Raw genomic sequence first — 16,835 nt, 5'->3', positions numbered from 1 at the left:
GAACCACTATTCAGAATGCCAGGGAGAAAACCTGGAGCTTTAGTCTTCTCACTGCAAAACTGTTAGCTTTCTTCCAGGCTCTCTGCTGTGCTCCAATTAACTCCACACCAAAAAAGTCTCATCTGGAGGGAGCTACTCCTGAGCAGTGTGGACTTCAGCCAGTAAGAGTTGTTTGGTCCCAGGGTACTCATTACTCAGAAATACAAGTTTTGATCTCAAAATTCTGGTTAGGCCAGCATTTTACCTTAGCTATATCACTTACACTTCTGATCCAATCTCCTGAGCAAAGAAACCCTGAGTTTTAGGTTGGTTTATTCTAAACTGAAAAATACATAGTTTTGTTTCTACAAATTATGAAGATATGATCCTACTTAATGCTGGAGCAAACCACAGCAGTTTCTTAACCATTTTTCTTCTGTCATAGATCACAAATAAAAATCACATAGGTAATTGTGTAGGCATAGTGAAAGAAGCTTGAGTGCCCTAAACAAAATATAATGTGGGTAACATGCAGAAAGAACATGTGTGTAACTTATTAATCAAAAGAGAAATAAGCAGGTGAGATGTTAGGATATCTTTCTGGTCTAGAGTTAATGTGGTGTTTGTGCATCTGTGACTCTGGCAGCATCCAAAAGGTGAGAAATTACAACACTTAAATGACAAAAAATTTGTTCAAAGAAGAGGTAGAAAGATTTTAATTTGCCATAGAATTTGTGTCTACTCTGAATTTTGACATTTTTTGGTAGATAAAGTTAATTCATTATGTATATTTTTATTAATATTCATTTTAGTAAGTTTATTTATCACATATACTATAATCATATGTAATCATATGTATAATATTTATTTCATATTCATAATTGGCCTGACTCCTTGCACATCTGAGATAGCCTATGTATATATATACATGCTTGAGAGAAAAAAAAGAAAAAGACATAAAGAAGAGTTAAAAATTTTCTTTTAACAAACTTTAAATTTCTAAGCAACATACAGGAACTGCCAATTTAAAAGAATATAATAGCTGGAGAAAGCAAAAAAAAAAAGTTAAAGGAATTATACAGATTTTGTTTCTCTTGGATGTAGAGAAAAAAACTACATCCTAACTCTGTATATAAGCCAATTTTGGAATACCATATTTAGTTTTCACTTGATCCAAAGCAGTATATAATTTTAATAAAATATTGCATTACTAGGTATCAAGAAAAGATTCTAAAGTTTGACCACATAGGTATGAAAGTTTCTCAATTTTTTTTCTTTTGCATTAATTCCTCCTTTCCCTTAAGATAGTCTAAGCCAAAAATAATTCTATTGGAATCAGCAGAGTAAAAATTCATGCAAGACCAGAACTTGGAAAAAAAAATGCTCTTGAAGTTCAGGCATGTTTATGTCTGGACTTTCCACTTTTCTTATCATGATAGAGAAATCTGAGCCTCTGAGCCAGAGCTGAATTTCCACTATGTTTCAGATGGGAAAGGATATCTGCACTGGGAATATTGTCCAAACCCATAATTAGGGGTTTTTTTTTTAAAAAAACAAGGCAGACAGAAAACAGATGTTAATTGCTGGGAGAGAAAAGTTACTGGTAGAAAAGAGAAACTGAAAAAGTGATGTTTTAGCATAAAGTGCTTTTAATTGGAAATGGAAATACCACAGCAAAAGAGGGAAGCAATCTTAAAATGTAAGGCATAGCTCAAGAGCAGCATTCATGCTGTATTTCCAAGCAGGTACTTTCTGAATTTTGAGGATATTTTGCATATCCTGCACGTAGCTAATAACATGCTGAAATGTCAGATTCATGTTTCATCTCTCTTCTTCTCACCTGCACTTGCTTTTGGATGGCAGAGAACAACATAGAATTACCACAGAAATACCTCACTTACCTTGCAAGGTATTTGTCATACAATTCTTCCTTTGGGGAAAAGGGAAATCACTGTTTTAATGATTATAGGATCCCTTGAAGAGGCATCATTTCCCCTTTGAATCCAGTATTCATAGTTTAAGGAAGTTAGAGCACTCATTCCCAGCTAAGATGCCTCACATGCCAAATTTTATCTCTGTCTCTGCAGAAAGAAATTTAACACCAGTCATTCTTTACAGGGCAGTTTTGCATTTTCTTCCAGTTCCCCCAGTGCTGAAAGATGCAGTGACTGATGAGGTGGGATAACCCCAAAAACTGTAAATCAGGACAAAAGCAGAGAGAGATGGAACAGGGCAGTGAGATGCACTACAAACCAACCAACCAACCAACCAACCAAGGCTTTGTTTCTACTGCATCAACACTGAGAAAAATGACTCTGTAAATGTATTCTCTTCCTTCCCGACTGACACAGATTGTGCTAATCACTCTTTGATCTAAAACCCATCCCTCAGGTCTCTGTACTAATTTTGAGACCCTGAGACACCTAAAGAAAATAAATGGAATTTTGGGGTCGATTTTTTTTTTTTTTACCTCCACACTAACTTGGTCTAACAATATTTGGCATGAGGACAGAACACTTTAGTAAGGCAACATTAATTTGTGTTCACTACAGGAATGAAGAATCTGAATTAATAAGACATACTTAAAACTAAGTACAGCCTTAAGTTGGTCAGGATTTTGCTCCTAAGCAATGAAGCACACACATTGAAAGCAATCCTTTACCTTAAGCTGACAAGCTATTACTGCATAGCAATATTAGTTGCCATGTTTTTCCTTTGTTCCCTTTTAATTAAACAGGAAAATGTTGTGCCAAGCATAATATGTTTGAGTTGTACATGTCCCATTTCGAAAGGTATAGAAGTTTAAACCTACTTTATCTGGGTGTGCCATGGCTTCATCAGTGTCTGTGTATTATTTGAGATCTGTGGATCAAAGTAATGCAACCATTGTCTCTCCTGCACCAAACTGGGTAAGAGACAGCAGATTACATCCATGGGATCTCAGATCACAAAATGGTGCAATGTTTGAAACAGCAGAGAAAAAACACCTTCCACACAAATGCCATCAGTAGAGCCAACAACTCTACAAGCAGTCTGCAGAGGCTGCATGAGGAGCTGCGCTACTGAGCATTTACCCTACATCAACACACACTGTGCCGTAGTGGTGGAACCAGAATGGTTCCACAGGGCTGTGGCTCATGTTCTACAAAGTGCAGGAGACACCACAGCAACAGAGCATGCATTTGCTGTATGACAAAACAAAAATACATTTCCATTTTTCTGATGGAAATTGCAAGGCTGACCTCATCCGTAATAAATGAAAAGGTAAACAGTTTAGTCTTCATAATATAGACCCTCTTAAACCAATCAAATAAGAATGCTCTTTTCAAAATTCTGTATTAAATTCTATAAGTGACAGCTTCTATATCCTGCTCTGCAGTGCTGGAAGCTATCTCCCTGCACTGAGAAATGGCTTTTCAGCCCTCCTTGGTAGATGGATGCTTTGAAGAAGTGAAGATGCAGAGGGACCTATAGGTGCTATTATATGCATGGTCTTAGAAGTGGGAGTGTTACCCCATCTTAGTGATAGTGAGAGCTGGATGAACATTTATTCCCATGGCCTGTGAATGAACCAACACTTTTCATTATTCCCACAATGTCCTAGAACTTTGGAGAGTAATAGCCTGATATTACAAATAAAAATACACAAAGAATTAGTTATCTCAAAAGTACTATTCCTGGTTGTGGCTAATTACAGGTACTCTGAGAGCTGAGAGTAAACAAAATTAAATTTTCTGCTTGTAGTTGTAAACCCAGTAGAATTTTAGGTAGGAGGAAAAAAAATTAAAATGGTGAGTCAATTTAAGCATGAACATATGAAGATCCTCATTAGAATGGAAACAGGGGAATGTACTGCCAGAAGTATAAAACAAAACCTGTTCCACACTGTTTATAACTTAACATCCAGCTGATCATGCCTTCTAATCAGTGGGAATTTCTTGCAATGTTTGATAGTTAAAATTCCCTTTTCTCTAATTTTTGTGCTTACTATTGCAACATGCCAACTTGGCAAAATGGATTTTAAGTATTTTTTCCCTCCATATATACACACATTTGCACACTGCTGTATCCTTCCACCTCTGTTTGCCATCTCCTTACCAATATCTTAATTTATTCTGTTGTAAACTGGTCATCTGTGCTTTCCTAACCAGGGAAATCTTAATTCCAGTGGAGACCTGGAAGTATCCTGAGGAGATTTGAACAAATCACATGGTGCTAGAAAGAGCACACAGAAAGCAGATAAGAAAGAGAAAGAAAGAGCACGCAGAAAGCAGACTTCTGAAGTCACTGTCTTTACATGATGTTTGCTTTCAGGTTTCTGTCAAATTATTTCTTTCTGCTATCTTCTAAGGGAAAAAATTGCATCAGTTTCTGCTGCCCACCTCATGCCTGGTTCCAGTGTTGCTGGAATCAGTGTTCCAGTGTTCCATCAGTCTGGGGGCACACAGTGAATGGCATCAGGGAGCTCATGTGGCTGCAGAGTGAGTGATGCTGAGAGCAGCACCCACAGCACTACGGCCCCGACTGCTTTGATTGCAGCTTCCTGGTGACTTATTTTACATGTTTTCCTCACAATTTTATGCTGATCAATCTCTTTCTTTGGTATTTTGGAGGGAAATCTCTCCATAGTTCCCTCAGACAGGACAGGATGGGCACAGTGCTTGTACATATTTCATTTCTTCATTGTAATTTGGGTTTTCTAAAATTGAGGATTTTAACTAAAATTCTGCTTCTCTACATTGTGTCCTTTTAGAAATGCCTCTCATCTTTGGGTATATTTGGAAGTAACTGATTATGTGATTATGGTTAAAGCTTGGGTTTATCAGGAAACTAGTGTTGAATTGTTATTGTAGTTGAACTGTCTTAGTAGAGGCACTAATATCCCTGATAGATGTTGAGGTCCATAAATATTACCCACACATTGTTTGCCCTTTTATTTGTTGAGGGATTTTTATCAGTTTCCCTATATGACACATTTTTTGGACAGAAAACTTCATAATATTTACTGCTTTTGGTTGGGGCCGTCAACCAAGCAACCTTGGTTCTTTAGTCTTCACCCACATGAATCCACATCCCATTCCAGCATCATTTTCAACTGTAGAATTCAGATCTGACCCCTAAAGAAGTTAATGAGAAACATGAAGCTATTTGAAGCTGAGCCTCAATGGGATCCAGACATCAGGGAGCTGGGGCAGAATCTTGGACTAGTTCTGTTAGTTCCTGATGGTACAACCAGAAAAGGTTTCATGCCTCTGCATGGGGTTAGAGACACTGAGGAACAATCAAGGAGCTGCTTCAGGCTGTTCAAGGAGAAATCCTCTTGCCTTTGATGTTTTGCTCTGAAATAAGCACAGGATGGTTAGAGCTGAGGGCAAGGGCTGTGCACAGACAGAGGGGTATGCTGGCAAGTGCAAAGGCTTCAGTTTGAATATATTGGAGTGCTTAGAGTTTTCCACTTCAAAATATGTTTGGGGGTTTTTTGATTTGGGGTTTTTTGTGTTTGGTTGTTTGGGGCGGGGGGTTGGGTTTGCCACTTCTCCTGCTTTACTTTGTATTTAAGTACGCAATGACAGCAGGTTAAAATCAGAGTGGAGAATTATATCTGCTCTTTATTTAATCAAACATATCTAGTCTTCTTGACAGCATTCCTATAATGGAATTCAAGAAGGTTTTGAACCTTTTAGCCTTTCAAAAAACAGAAATCCAAACTGCAGAGCTCTTTCTTTTCTTTCCCCCTTCACACTCACATCAAAAGGGAATATGATTCTTCCTTCTTTTGCATCCTAACAGTATTCCAGCCTTTGTAGCAGCTGCATACTGATTATAGCAATTTTTTGCCCTGTCTGCATGGTCTTTGTCCCTTTGTCAAATTTTGATATTTAATTTATACCAAGCTCTTAGCTACCCTGCTAAGGAACATTTTTGATTACCTGAGCATGTGAATTATTCCCATTCTATGCAGTGAGTTTAAAAAAAAACAACAAAGTCCAGAAAATTTCAAACCAACACTTTTATTGATGTAATTTTATTATTTGATAGTTCTCTTTATTGTGAACACAATTAATTGTTTCTTTATGCTTCTTTCGTCACTTTCTGGTCCTATTTTCTAGTTCATATGGCATGCAAATAGTTTTTAGCCTGTCCTTAGTACTGCCCCTAATTGTTTACTGAACATGATTGCCTCCTTTTATTGCTTCAAGATTCCAGTTTTGACTTTAAAGATTGTATTCTCTCTCCTCCTTGCCCCTTAACACCTCTCAGTGCTACAACATAGATTTTCCTCTAAAACGCATTTGGTTTTCACCTTTCAAAGTCCCTTTTCAATTCACTTTGACATCAAAGTATGGTCAATGAATATCCAAAATCTGATCCTGTTTTCTGCTTTTGTCCTGAACTGGTTTTGTCCTTATCCTTCCCATGCCCTCACTCCTCTTCTGAGCATCCTCTGCCATGCACTCCACTGGGAATCACAGCAAACACTCTAGAGAGCCCCAAGTTCCCAAAATTATATGTAGCTTGACTGTTTTTCCTTGCCTCAACTTCTGCTTCCATCAGTTGAACCACAGGCAGTATGAGATATCTTTTCTGAATTGATCAATTACGTAAATTGATTAGCTAACACAGTTCTATTACTTAAATTATTCTCTTAAAAAAAGGCACATTTGCATTGCCACAACGAGTATTGTTTTCATCTAGAGAGTTCAGGAGTTGCTTCCACTTCTGTATTGTACATGTAGCATTAGATCAAGTGACTGTAGCAGTCTTAGTTCTGAGAACTAGCATTGCATTAATTCATGTTTATTTTAGAGCTGTCAGGAAGAGAACATTCTAATAATCTATTGATTTAGGAGGAAAGCAATATCTTTTCTTTGTTTATTAATTACTTTTGAAAAGGGAAATAAATTCTCATTATTCACTGCTCCATTACTGAAAGGCACTTTAGAACAAAATACTCAAAGTTTCCAGAGTGAAAAATCATAATGAAAAGAAGTTCAAGCAAATTTCTGAAGAAGTCTCCAATCAGAAAACTGCAGATTTATTAAAAGAATAAGGAAATTATATTTATCTGGTAGTTAAATACACTTGAAAACTTCATTTAGGAAGAGCACTTGATGAGGTAGTATAAGGGCTTGAAGGAAGGGAACCTGTATTAGAGCTATGGCAACAAAGGTCAAAAGGACTGACCAAGAAATCAAAAAACAACTTCAGCCCTGCTACCTGTGTCTCCTGTCTGTAGCAAAATGACATCAGCAGGTGGGAGGAAAAGAAGGTGGAAAGGCAGATGCCAGACTTCCTCTCTGCAAGTTGTGCACGTAGTTTGATGGAAAATAATTTCAGCTCTGTTTCATTACAATCACTACAATCTTCCCCTATGTCCATTGGTGGGTTATCCTCATCTTTCTCTTTTTTTCCTGCTTTTTCCTTGCTTGTCTCCTAAGAGACATCCTTTCTCCTCTGTTCAGTTTCTGATGTGGTCTACTGTTACAGATTTCATATGGTGGAGATGTTAAGCTAATTGTATTTTTAAACCCAGCAGACCACCTACAGGAAAATTCTCTTTAAAGGGGTCATGTATCTTCTCCTGTTAACTTAAATATATGTCTTAAATGCACATTTAACCAAACTGACAGAAGTAAGCAGCAGGAGCCCAAGTTGACAAAATCAACACCAATAACTACACCAACTGACTTCTCCAGCTATTCCAGTTCCCTCCCAGCTGTGAGAGAGCTCTAATCACAGAAGACCATCAGTCCCAATCCACACTCCAGCAGATAGCAAGGACCATGCACCTTACTGATCTCGGAGTGAACTTCTTGGTGTCTAACAGGTCATGAACATCCAATGAAGACTTTCCCACTGCCAAGGCATTAGGCAAACCTCTCTTCCATGAGGGTTCCCTGGAGGACAGTAAGGCAAGCTCACCTGGCAGCAATTAGATGATTTTGTTGGAAAACAGACCTACCACAAGATAAAATCCCCAAGAAATCAAATCTTTGTCGGCTCTGCAATTCACAGAGACAAATCTTGAAAATACAGTATGAAAGTTGTTAAATTTAAAACTTCTGCAAGTTTGGATTGCCCTGCTAGCTGGAAGGAAGTAAAAAGAAAATGACCACAGATGAGTGTACTTTCATCTACCTCAATTTGTTGTTCTTCCTATTCTTATGGTGTATCACAGCCCTGCCTTTACTTCTGGGACATTTCCTTTAAAAAACACCTTCCCACAAGAGAAAAATGCTTCAAACCTACAACCCCGTCACATTTGATAAAAATGGAAGGGCTGAGAATTGAGCTGGGTCTGTCAAGTTGGGTCCTACACTTTCCAAGGCCAATTTAATATAATAATTTTTTTGGAGAACAATGTTGGCAACTGCATTTTGATGTTTTGATTGGGAAATTTTTGTTGTATGTTTTTCCTCTTCTTCTCCTTTGTGTGTGTGTGTGTGTGTGTGTGTGTGTGTGTGTATGTGCTTTTATCTACATGCAGGATTGTTATCTTTTGGTTGAAATCATTCCCAGAAACATATTTCCAGAAAACACATGAGTGACGGTGGTTTATGACAGTGTCTTTTAAATTTGCACTGGTAATCAGCTAAAATAGAAAATATTGACTCTCTAGCATGTGTATAGTTTCAGTCATTTTGTGAAGAGTGTGTCATGGGATGGTCAAAAAACGCACAGACTTGTGTGCATTTCTGTGTTGAATTATTTCCAATATAAAATAATGATATAGGAAAGAATATAGATTTCTGCTGTAATGAGCCTCATTTATGGCTTTCTCCAACACAGTCTATCAAAGTGAGTAAGTACAGATGTGTAACAGAATACTGTGTATATTCCCAGACATGGAAAGTGGAAGAAGGGCATCTCTGTGAGGTGTCATCCCTTATCAGCCAAATGCTGCAAGATGCTATTCTGCCCTGCCTCTGAAGGACACCAATAAAATTTACCTTGATGTCACTGAGAGTCTCCATCAGGTATCCCAAATGAGGCACAAGTTTGGATAATGCATCTCATTGTAACAACACGTTGGGCCAGTGTCTTCTTACACATAACAAGTGACAGAATGAGAAGAAATTACCTCAAGTATTGTCATGGAAGATTCATATTAAGAAAAATTTCTTCTCTGAGAGAGTGGTCAGGCTTTGGAACAGGTTGTCCAGGGTGGTCTCATCATCCCTGGCAGTGTTCTAAAGGTGTGTGGAAGTTGTGTTTGGGGACACAGTATATTGATGAGTGTGGTTAACAGCTGGACATGATCTTAGAGGCCTTTTTCAATAGAAATTATTCTATGATTCTATGGTCTGAGAGACAGATTTTAGTTGGGTTATTTTGAACAGCAAGAGAATGGTAACGAGATCTCTTATTTCTGTGGTCAGATCACAAAGTAATCAGAATAGCTGAAAAATATTGAAGTATGCAATCTCAAATGTGTTCGACTCTGCAATTCCAAGAGAAGTAGCCAAGAAAATAGTAAAACCCTTTGGCAAACATTTGTATGCCTCACTAGGATATAGAGGAGTAAAAGGAGTAAAGGAATTGCACTGCTAAAGTTGTACAATTATTCAGAATATCAAATATTATTTCCTTTCTAGTCTTCTTCAGATGCTACAAAAATGGTAGATGACCCAGAATTCAGGCAAGGACAAAAGTAGCAAAACTGACAGCAATTTCAACTGGTTACCTATGCAAAGGACTTAAAGGGGAGCCAATCCTAAATGGCTGCTGAGATTTTACAGTGATGAAACAGAGCATGCAAAGAAAGACTGAGATCATAAGAATAAAGACTTATGGCACCTTTCTGTCTCCCACCATAACCTGCAGAAGTCAAACAATGTTCCAGGTTAAAATATAGTTTATTTTGGTATTTGCATTGATTTTTCATATTAATTCATGATTCCACCTGCCTAATGTACCATGATAGTCACCATTACATTAATCTTTGTGCATTTAACAAAATTTGCATTTAGCCATTACAGTACTGTTATGAGGTAAAGACAGTCTCATCTGACAGATTAGCCATACTAAGCAGAGGATGAACTGCAGCCCAAAAGAGTGGATTCCTAAGTCTTCTAAGGTGCTAGCATGTTTATTATCCTTTGAAACAGGGATCCAGTCCTAAGTTAGTTGCTCTGAGTTAAAAAATCCATGTCTAAGTATGGGATGAGATTCACCTTGCCACTCTCTAAATGTCAGATATCCAACCCAAGCTAGTAGTCTGCAGTCTGATTCTTTTCTAATTTCATTTATCCTATAATTTAGCATAATTCAACTTTACCCTGAAAAGAAAATAAAAACTGGTATGGGCATAATTGCTCTAAAAAGAAGAATTTCCAGAGAAGCTTGGAAATTCATCAGGGGAAAAAACTTTGATTGGTTGAGAGTTCAAGGAATTCAATCCTGTCTTCCTCACCGAGAAACTTTTTTTTTTTTTCATCATCTTCTTCTGCAAAGTCAGTTCTTTTCAAGGACAGAGCTGGGTCAGTCCAAGTAACTATATCTCTGGGAAGCATCCAACAATTTCTCTTTTAGTGGTCAATAGCATTTACCTTTTAGTGGTCAATATTTTCATTTGACTCTGGATGATTTTTAATTTTTTTTTTTTTTTATTTTTTTTTTTGTCTCTGGACAGGGTGTAGGGGTCAGGTTCTGGTTTAATTGTAAGTGTCTCAGGTTAACACTGGTGCTGTGATAATACTGTGTTATCCTAGTCCATCTGCCTTTTGCATTAAACTGATATATTTGAATTCTGTGTTATTCCTCAATTGTTCAACTGCTCAGCAGATAAACAGCTGTTCTTTTCTCTCAAGTGGAGGGTCTTTTCCAATGATAAACTGCTTATCTCCTAGAGTGCCTTTGGATTCAGCTAACTACTTCCAGGTGTCTGTCATGTATCTACACAATAGACAAGTGTCTACCTGTATTCTAGGTATTTATAAATTCAGTAAATGAAGAGAGAGTCATTACAAGCACCAAGACACAGTTCAGGTATCTAAGTGCAGTAATCATCATAATTTCTGAATCTGAAATCATCTGCCTAGCACAGGTACATGGGAGATCTCCACCTTTCTGGAATGGCTGCTTGAGATCAGGTGGGATAGCACAGAACATCTCAGTAGGATAGAAAATCACAGCCACTTGCAGCACACTTTAAAAAATATGCCATCTAAATATTTTCCAGGGAAATAAAACAAACAATCCAAACCAAACACAGTAATTCTATCCAAAGTTTGTGCTATTCAGCCAAGTGCAAATACTAACTTTCAAAACTCAGAAAATATTTTTAAAGCTTGTTTGCTCCCCAGTTGGATCTCATTGACCTGCTGTTTCTCGTTGCCTCCTTTCTCACTGAAGAGATGACCTTAACATCAGATCCTAAAATTAACCATACAATGGGCATAATTAAATCACAGAATCACAGAATGTCTTGGGTAGAACAAGACCATAAAGATCATGTAGTTCCATCCTCTCTGCCATAGGCAGGGACACTTTCCACTAGACCAGGCTGCTTAAAGCCCCATTCCACCTGGCCTTGAACAAAACCAAGGGAGTGGCATCCACAACTTCTCTAATTAAGTGGCACTTCTATAACTGCTTTGTTATTTTGTTCAATCAAAACCCTTACTGGGTCCTGGAGAGAGGTGAGAGGAGGAATGAAGTGAATTAAATGCATAGCTGGGTGCCCTTGTTGAGATCACAATTTACCAGCACTTATGTCTTCCTGTTCACTGACTAATTCTGAAACCACTTCAGTTAATCTCAGGCCCTGGAAAGGCTTATTGAGGTAGGAGATTAATCCAGAACATGCATAGACAATTTAAAAAAATCCTTTTGAACAGAACAGTGAATGACAATCAATAGATTAACAACAGGACCAGATTTTACATCAGAAACTCTAAAAGAGGGAATGTACATTTTTGTGAAAGTCACTGGAAACCAGGATGCTGGTTCTAACCTACAAAGACTCAGACAGGTCAAGGGTAGCCAATAAATCATCTCTTCTTCAGTTATGACAACCTTGAAGGAAGAATTCAGGCTAGAACTTCCACAGTGTGAAAAAGCCAGAGCAGATGCACTATGATTTATTTCAGCTGGATTGTCTGCTTTTGCAGTCTTCATTTCTTAACCAGCTAGCTACCTTTTTCTTTTTTCACTTTTTCTTTGATCTTTTAAGGCTGTGGAGGCTTTATAGTCCTTTGATAGTGGTTTTGGTTTTGTTTGGTGGGTTTTTTATTTTTTTATTTATGGAATAGATGCTCATTGCTCAATACAGATGCTGGTAATTTAAATCCAAGGTATTTTTATTAGTGTTTTCCTCCAGCTGTGCAAAATACACCTCAGCAGTGTTAGGTAAGCCTAGAACTTGTCTCTATTGGAAATCATTTGCCTTCTTTCCATCACTGGCTCCATACAGTGGTAGTGAGGAGCACAGAAAGAGCCAGGCAGAGGACAGAACTTCAGAGGAAGCCAAAAAGTGACAGAAAGCACAAATAAGCAAGGGAATAGAAAGATCTCTCCCTCTATTCTGCAATGACACACCTATCTCTGCTGCAAAGCTAGCTTCTTCAAGTAAACATTTATGTCACCTTGCCACCCCACATGTCCCTCCTGATGTCCACCTGCTCACATGCCCCATGCTTCCAAAATCCTTTGTTGTGAGCCCTCTGAGGTGGCATCTGTTGTTGTGTCACTTGCTCATATAGAAGCTTGCACAATGGGGCTTTAAAGCATGGCTGTAGTTTCTAGGTACTAAGAGAATAATAATAAACAATATTAAAAGCTGTAGCAGCTGCGATAAAACATGCATTTATAAGGGTTAGCTTGATGCATAGCTAACAAATCATTTAAACTTTTAAATACATATATATAAATAAATAGCAACAATAAATAAGATGAAACTGCAGCTGGGAGAGAACTCTTGTGGCTGTTAATTTTTTTTTCCCCACTTATCTTCCTTCTGCATAAGGGATAATAGGTTTGCATTGCAAATTCCAGGCAGTCGATCTCTCCTCAATGACAGTTTTGCTGTAATTCTCCTAATTTCAAGCTCCCTTTTAAAAAGGTAACTGTAAATGGCATCCAGGCCATTTTTGCAGTCATCGGCAGCTGACTCAGTTGATTCATTTCCACAGATTTAAGTTGTTGCACGCGTAGTCAATCCCTCTGGAAGAAGGCTGCTTCCCCATATCAAATGGCTTGTGCAGACTCCAAATCCTGATTTTAAAATAAGCATAAAAGCTAAGGTTGTTAGGGTCTGTGTCATCACTCCAGCCCAGCTCTTGGGAGAGAGTTATACACCACTTGCAAAATCTTCTCTTCAGGAGTTTTCATAATGGTTGTTACAGCAGAAATACATGAACATACAAATATAGGATCTGGACTAACTCTTATTTTTCTTTTGAAAATCATGTGTATATTGGTAATGAAATAATTTTGAGGTCAGCACTGATGTCATCCAAAGGTCTGACCTCTGATAAATAAAAATGCAGTTACAACTCACTAATTTGATATGATAAACCACTGGCCAGTTAATCATGTTTGTTCACTCAATATCTTCCTTGCTATCTTTATATTTATTAGTCAACAGGAATTTCCTCTGCTAGAATCAAGAAATTCTGTGTAAACGCTGTGTAAAGCATATTTACATTTTAAATACTCTGTTTGGTCAAACTGGTATCACTATACATCTGTTGAATCTGTTAAAATTCCAAAAATGGCAACCAGACATTATGAAATCAGTAAAATCCCTTAAAGAGCTGAGACTGTTTAGTCTAGAGACCAAAAGACTGAAGAAAAACAGGATAATCATCTCCAAATATGCAGAAATGACCTTCAAAAAAACATAATCTTTGTCCCCTTGAATATACTTAGAAGCAAAGGCTTCAACTGCATCAGAGAGCGCTGGGTGAAACTTCTGGGAAAGCAAAACACCAGACTAAGTTGCTTTGGAGGCTGCAGCGTCTTCCCCAGAGGGTTTTACAAAAAAGCACAAATTAAGACCAGGAAGGGGTTTTTGCACCCCCTACATAGGCTATCAAAGAAGAATGTATTGACACTCTATTTTTTTACGTTATTTTCTATTAATCTGTACTTTTCCCTGTTTTCCCATGGGCACACTTTCCACACAGTTTCAAAATACCAGTAAGGCTGAGAAATTTAGGAATAAATTTCTTTTGTAGAAGCACATTTTTGCTAAACTTTCTGCAGGTAGATGCTTCATCATGAGACTTCAGGTCTAGACCAAAAGTAATTTTTTATTTTGTAAACAGTTTATTTACAGAAATCACTGCAGTTCTGTCTTTAGGTATCCTGAAAATAACCCCACAATAGTCCCAATGAGCAATGCTGGGTAAGCAGCTATATTGGTAGCAAGGAGAAGAAAACTATAACCGCAATTCTGCTATGGCTTCTGCTGTTGCTGCTTCACAAGACTGTTGCACTTTTGTGCACCTGCTGTCTACACTTATTTTTAAATATATAAAATTCACGGGTAACAGCCCAGAGACAAAAGTAGTAAGAAGTGTAACAGGTAGCAGAACTTTATGGAGACCATATTTTTTCTTGCTAGAATCAGAATCTTGGTGTTTAAAACAATGCCAAGTAACTCTCATGCTGCTGCTGTGTTGCTGTACTGACTTCTGCTGGCATTTACATTGCTGGTAAATGTGCCGCATGAAGGGCAAACAACCACACCTTTGAGAAACAAAACCACAGGAACAAATTTTTTGTCAAGATATTTTATATACACATATTGCTCTAAGCTCTCTCAGGTCTCTGCAAATAAGGGTGATCTCCCATGACAGCCCTTTTAAATTCACTTCACTTAAGTAGATTCATTTGCATTTTAAAGAAGGGTGTAGGAGGTAGCAATTAAAGAAAAAATTCTTGGTTAAATTTGTTCATTTTCACAATGTCTTAAAACCTTCTTCTTTATATCTAACTTCTGTTTTACCATTCCTCCCTCCCATTTGATTAAAAAAATAAATAAACCCAGAAATATTTTCTTGACCTGATAATTGTGCAGCTTAAACTGTGAGGCTTTATATTGTGGCAAATGCAATGAGAATTTAAAAAAAAACCCTAAATTAAATCATAAGCACATGTCTTTAGTGCTCTGTGTCTCTGCCTAGCCATTTATTTTTTCATCCCTGTTATCTGCATTGCAATGACCTTTCTTTGGGAGCTGTATCATGCTCCTGTTGCAATATCACGGCATTCCAACTCTGGTTGTGGCATGTACATAAAAAACACTGGTTCACAGTTTTTTTGGGAGGGCTTTTTAATTTTTTACTCTAAAATTTCTTTTAAAATTAACATATTCAAATGGCAACAGCTACAAATGAAAAGAAAAATTGACTCAGTATATTTATTACCAGGAAGCTTTTGATAAAAGACTTATGGTTTCTTGTAATGTTTTAGGTTAAGATAAACCATGCCTCAAAATTAAACTTGATAAGCACATACTGTAAGTTAAAGTTACCCTGAAAATCAGCTTAGCCTGTTTGGGAGTTTTAAACGTGTCACTTAGGCTGAGTTTCTCAATCTCAAGGTGGGGTTATGTGGAAAACAATGCTCCAAGGAGCAACCACAGTATATTTCAGGGTATGAAACTGTCACCATTGCTCAGACAGTCTTACCTGTACTCAGCTCAAAATGTATTGGACAATTCATAGGAAGAAATGCTTTGCAACTCCTTCAAATATTCAGGATTTTAAATCATGAACTATCATAAAAAAATTGACTACATTTCTCTTAGTAAGAGAGTACTTTGCTTGTTTCTGCTGTAAGTCATGGTTGGATGATTTGAATTGTGTTGTGTTTAACAAAATTCAGATAATTCATTTTCTCTCAGGATGATAAAATGGATACAATGTCATTTATGGTTGTAATTCTCTTTCATAATTTTGCTCAGCAATATATTTTTTAGTGGAATGCTCATTGAAAATGGAACCATTACATGTAATGTAAACATTTCTGAATTGAGATGTTAACATTTAAAAATTGCCTCATTTCTCTTTAATGTGTTTTGCTGTTTTTCTTGCCTAATTGTCATTCTTTTCAATATTTATGTTAACATGACCTTTCTCTGACTGAATGGCTTTAAGTGCTTCTCAAGTACTTATAGCATCATGATTTTTAAATTAAATTATGTTGTTGCAGAAGAGATTGCAATGAAGCCCACAGAATAGCAGGGAAAGGAACAAGTTTCTGGTAGTCCCAGAATAGGACTGTACTGATAGTGTTTATTAGCTCACTCTTCGAATCAATGCAAGTGTATCAGAGGAAGTATGACTTTGTTTCTTGTTCATTATTAGAAACATTTCAGCAAATTTAATGCTGGTCAAAATTGTCAGATTGGATAGCTGTGAAAGATCATTTAGTGTTGTAAAATGTTTACTACTTTTGTTTATTATGCCTTCATCCTGCTGACAGAATCAAGATTACACTACAGATTCTGTTTGCCCATGGGAAATGATCACAGGAACGCAGGCAGTAAGATCTGGCTCCACATCTTGAATTTTCAGGTCAACGTTATTCCATAGCCAAAACCTACTCTTTTGAAATCTGTGAGGTCTAGGGCTATAGCATGTGCAATAATAAGCAAATGCAGAATTTTCCTGTAAACAATGTGAGATGTTTACTTTGATTTTCTGCATATCTTTCAGCGTATGTGTTCTGTTTGTCTAGAATTTAAAAGTAAAGACCAAACCATCAAATCAGTTTCACTATGAAAGCTGTTACTGTATTACCACTTTCCAAATGTTTTTTCTTTTACTTTTACCCAAAAAAAAAAGGACACTTTTTCTCAGTCCTTTCGCTGTTCTCCACTTAGAGATGACAATGAGTAAGAATAT

This window comes from Serinus canaria, chromosome 1 (genome assembly GCF_022539315.1).
Source record: "Serinus canaria isolate serCan28SL12 chromosome 1, serCan2020, whole genome shotgun sequence".
Lineage (NCBI taxonomy): Eukaryota > Metazoa > Chordata > Aves > Passeriformes > Fringillidae > Serinus > Serinus canaria.
Note: the sequence above shows the minus strand (reverse complement) of the source record.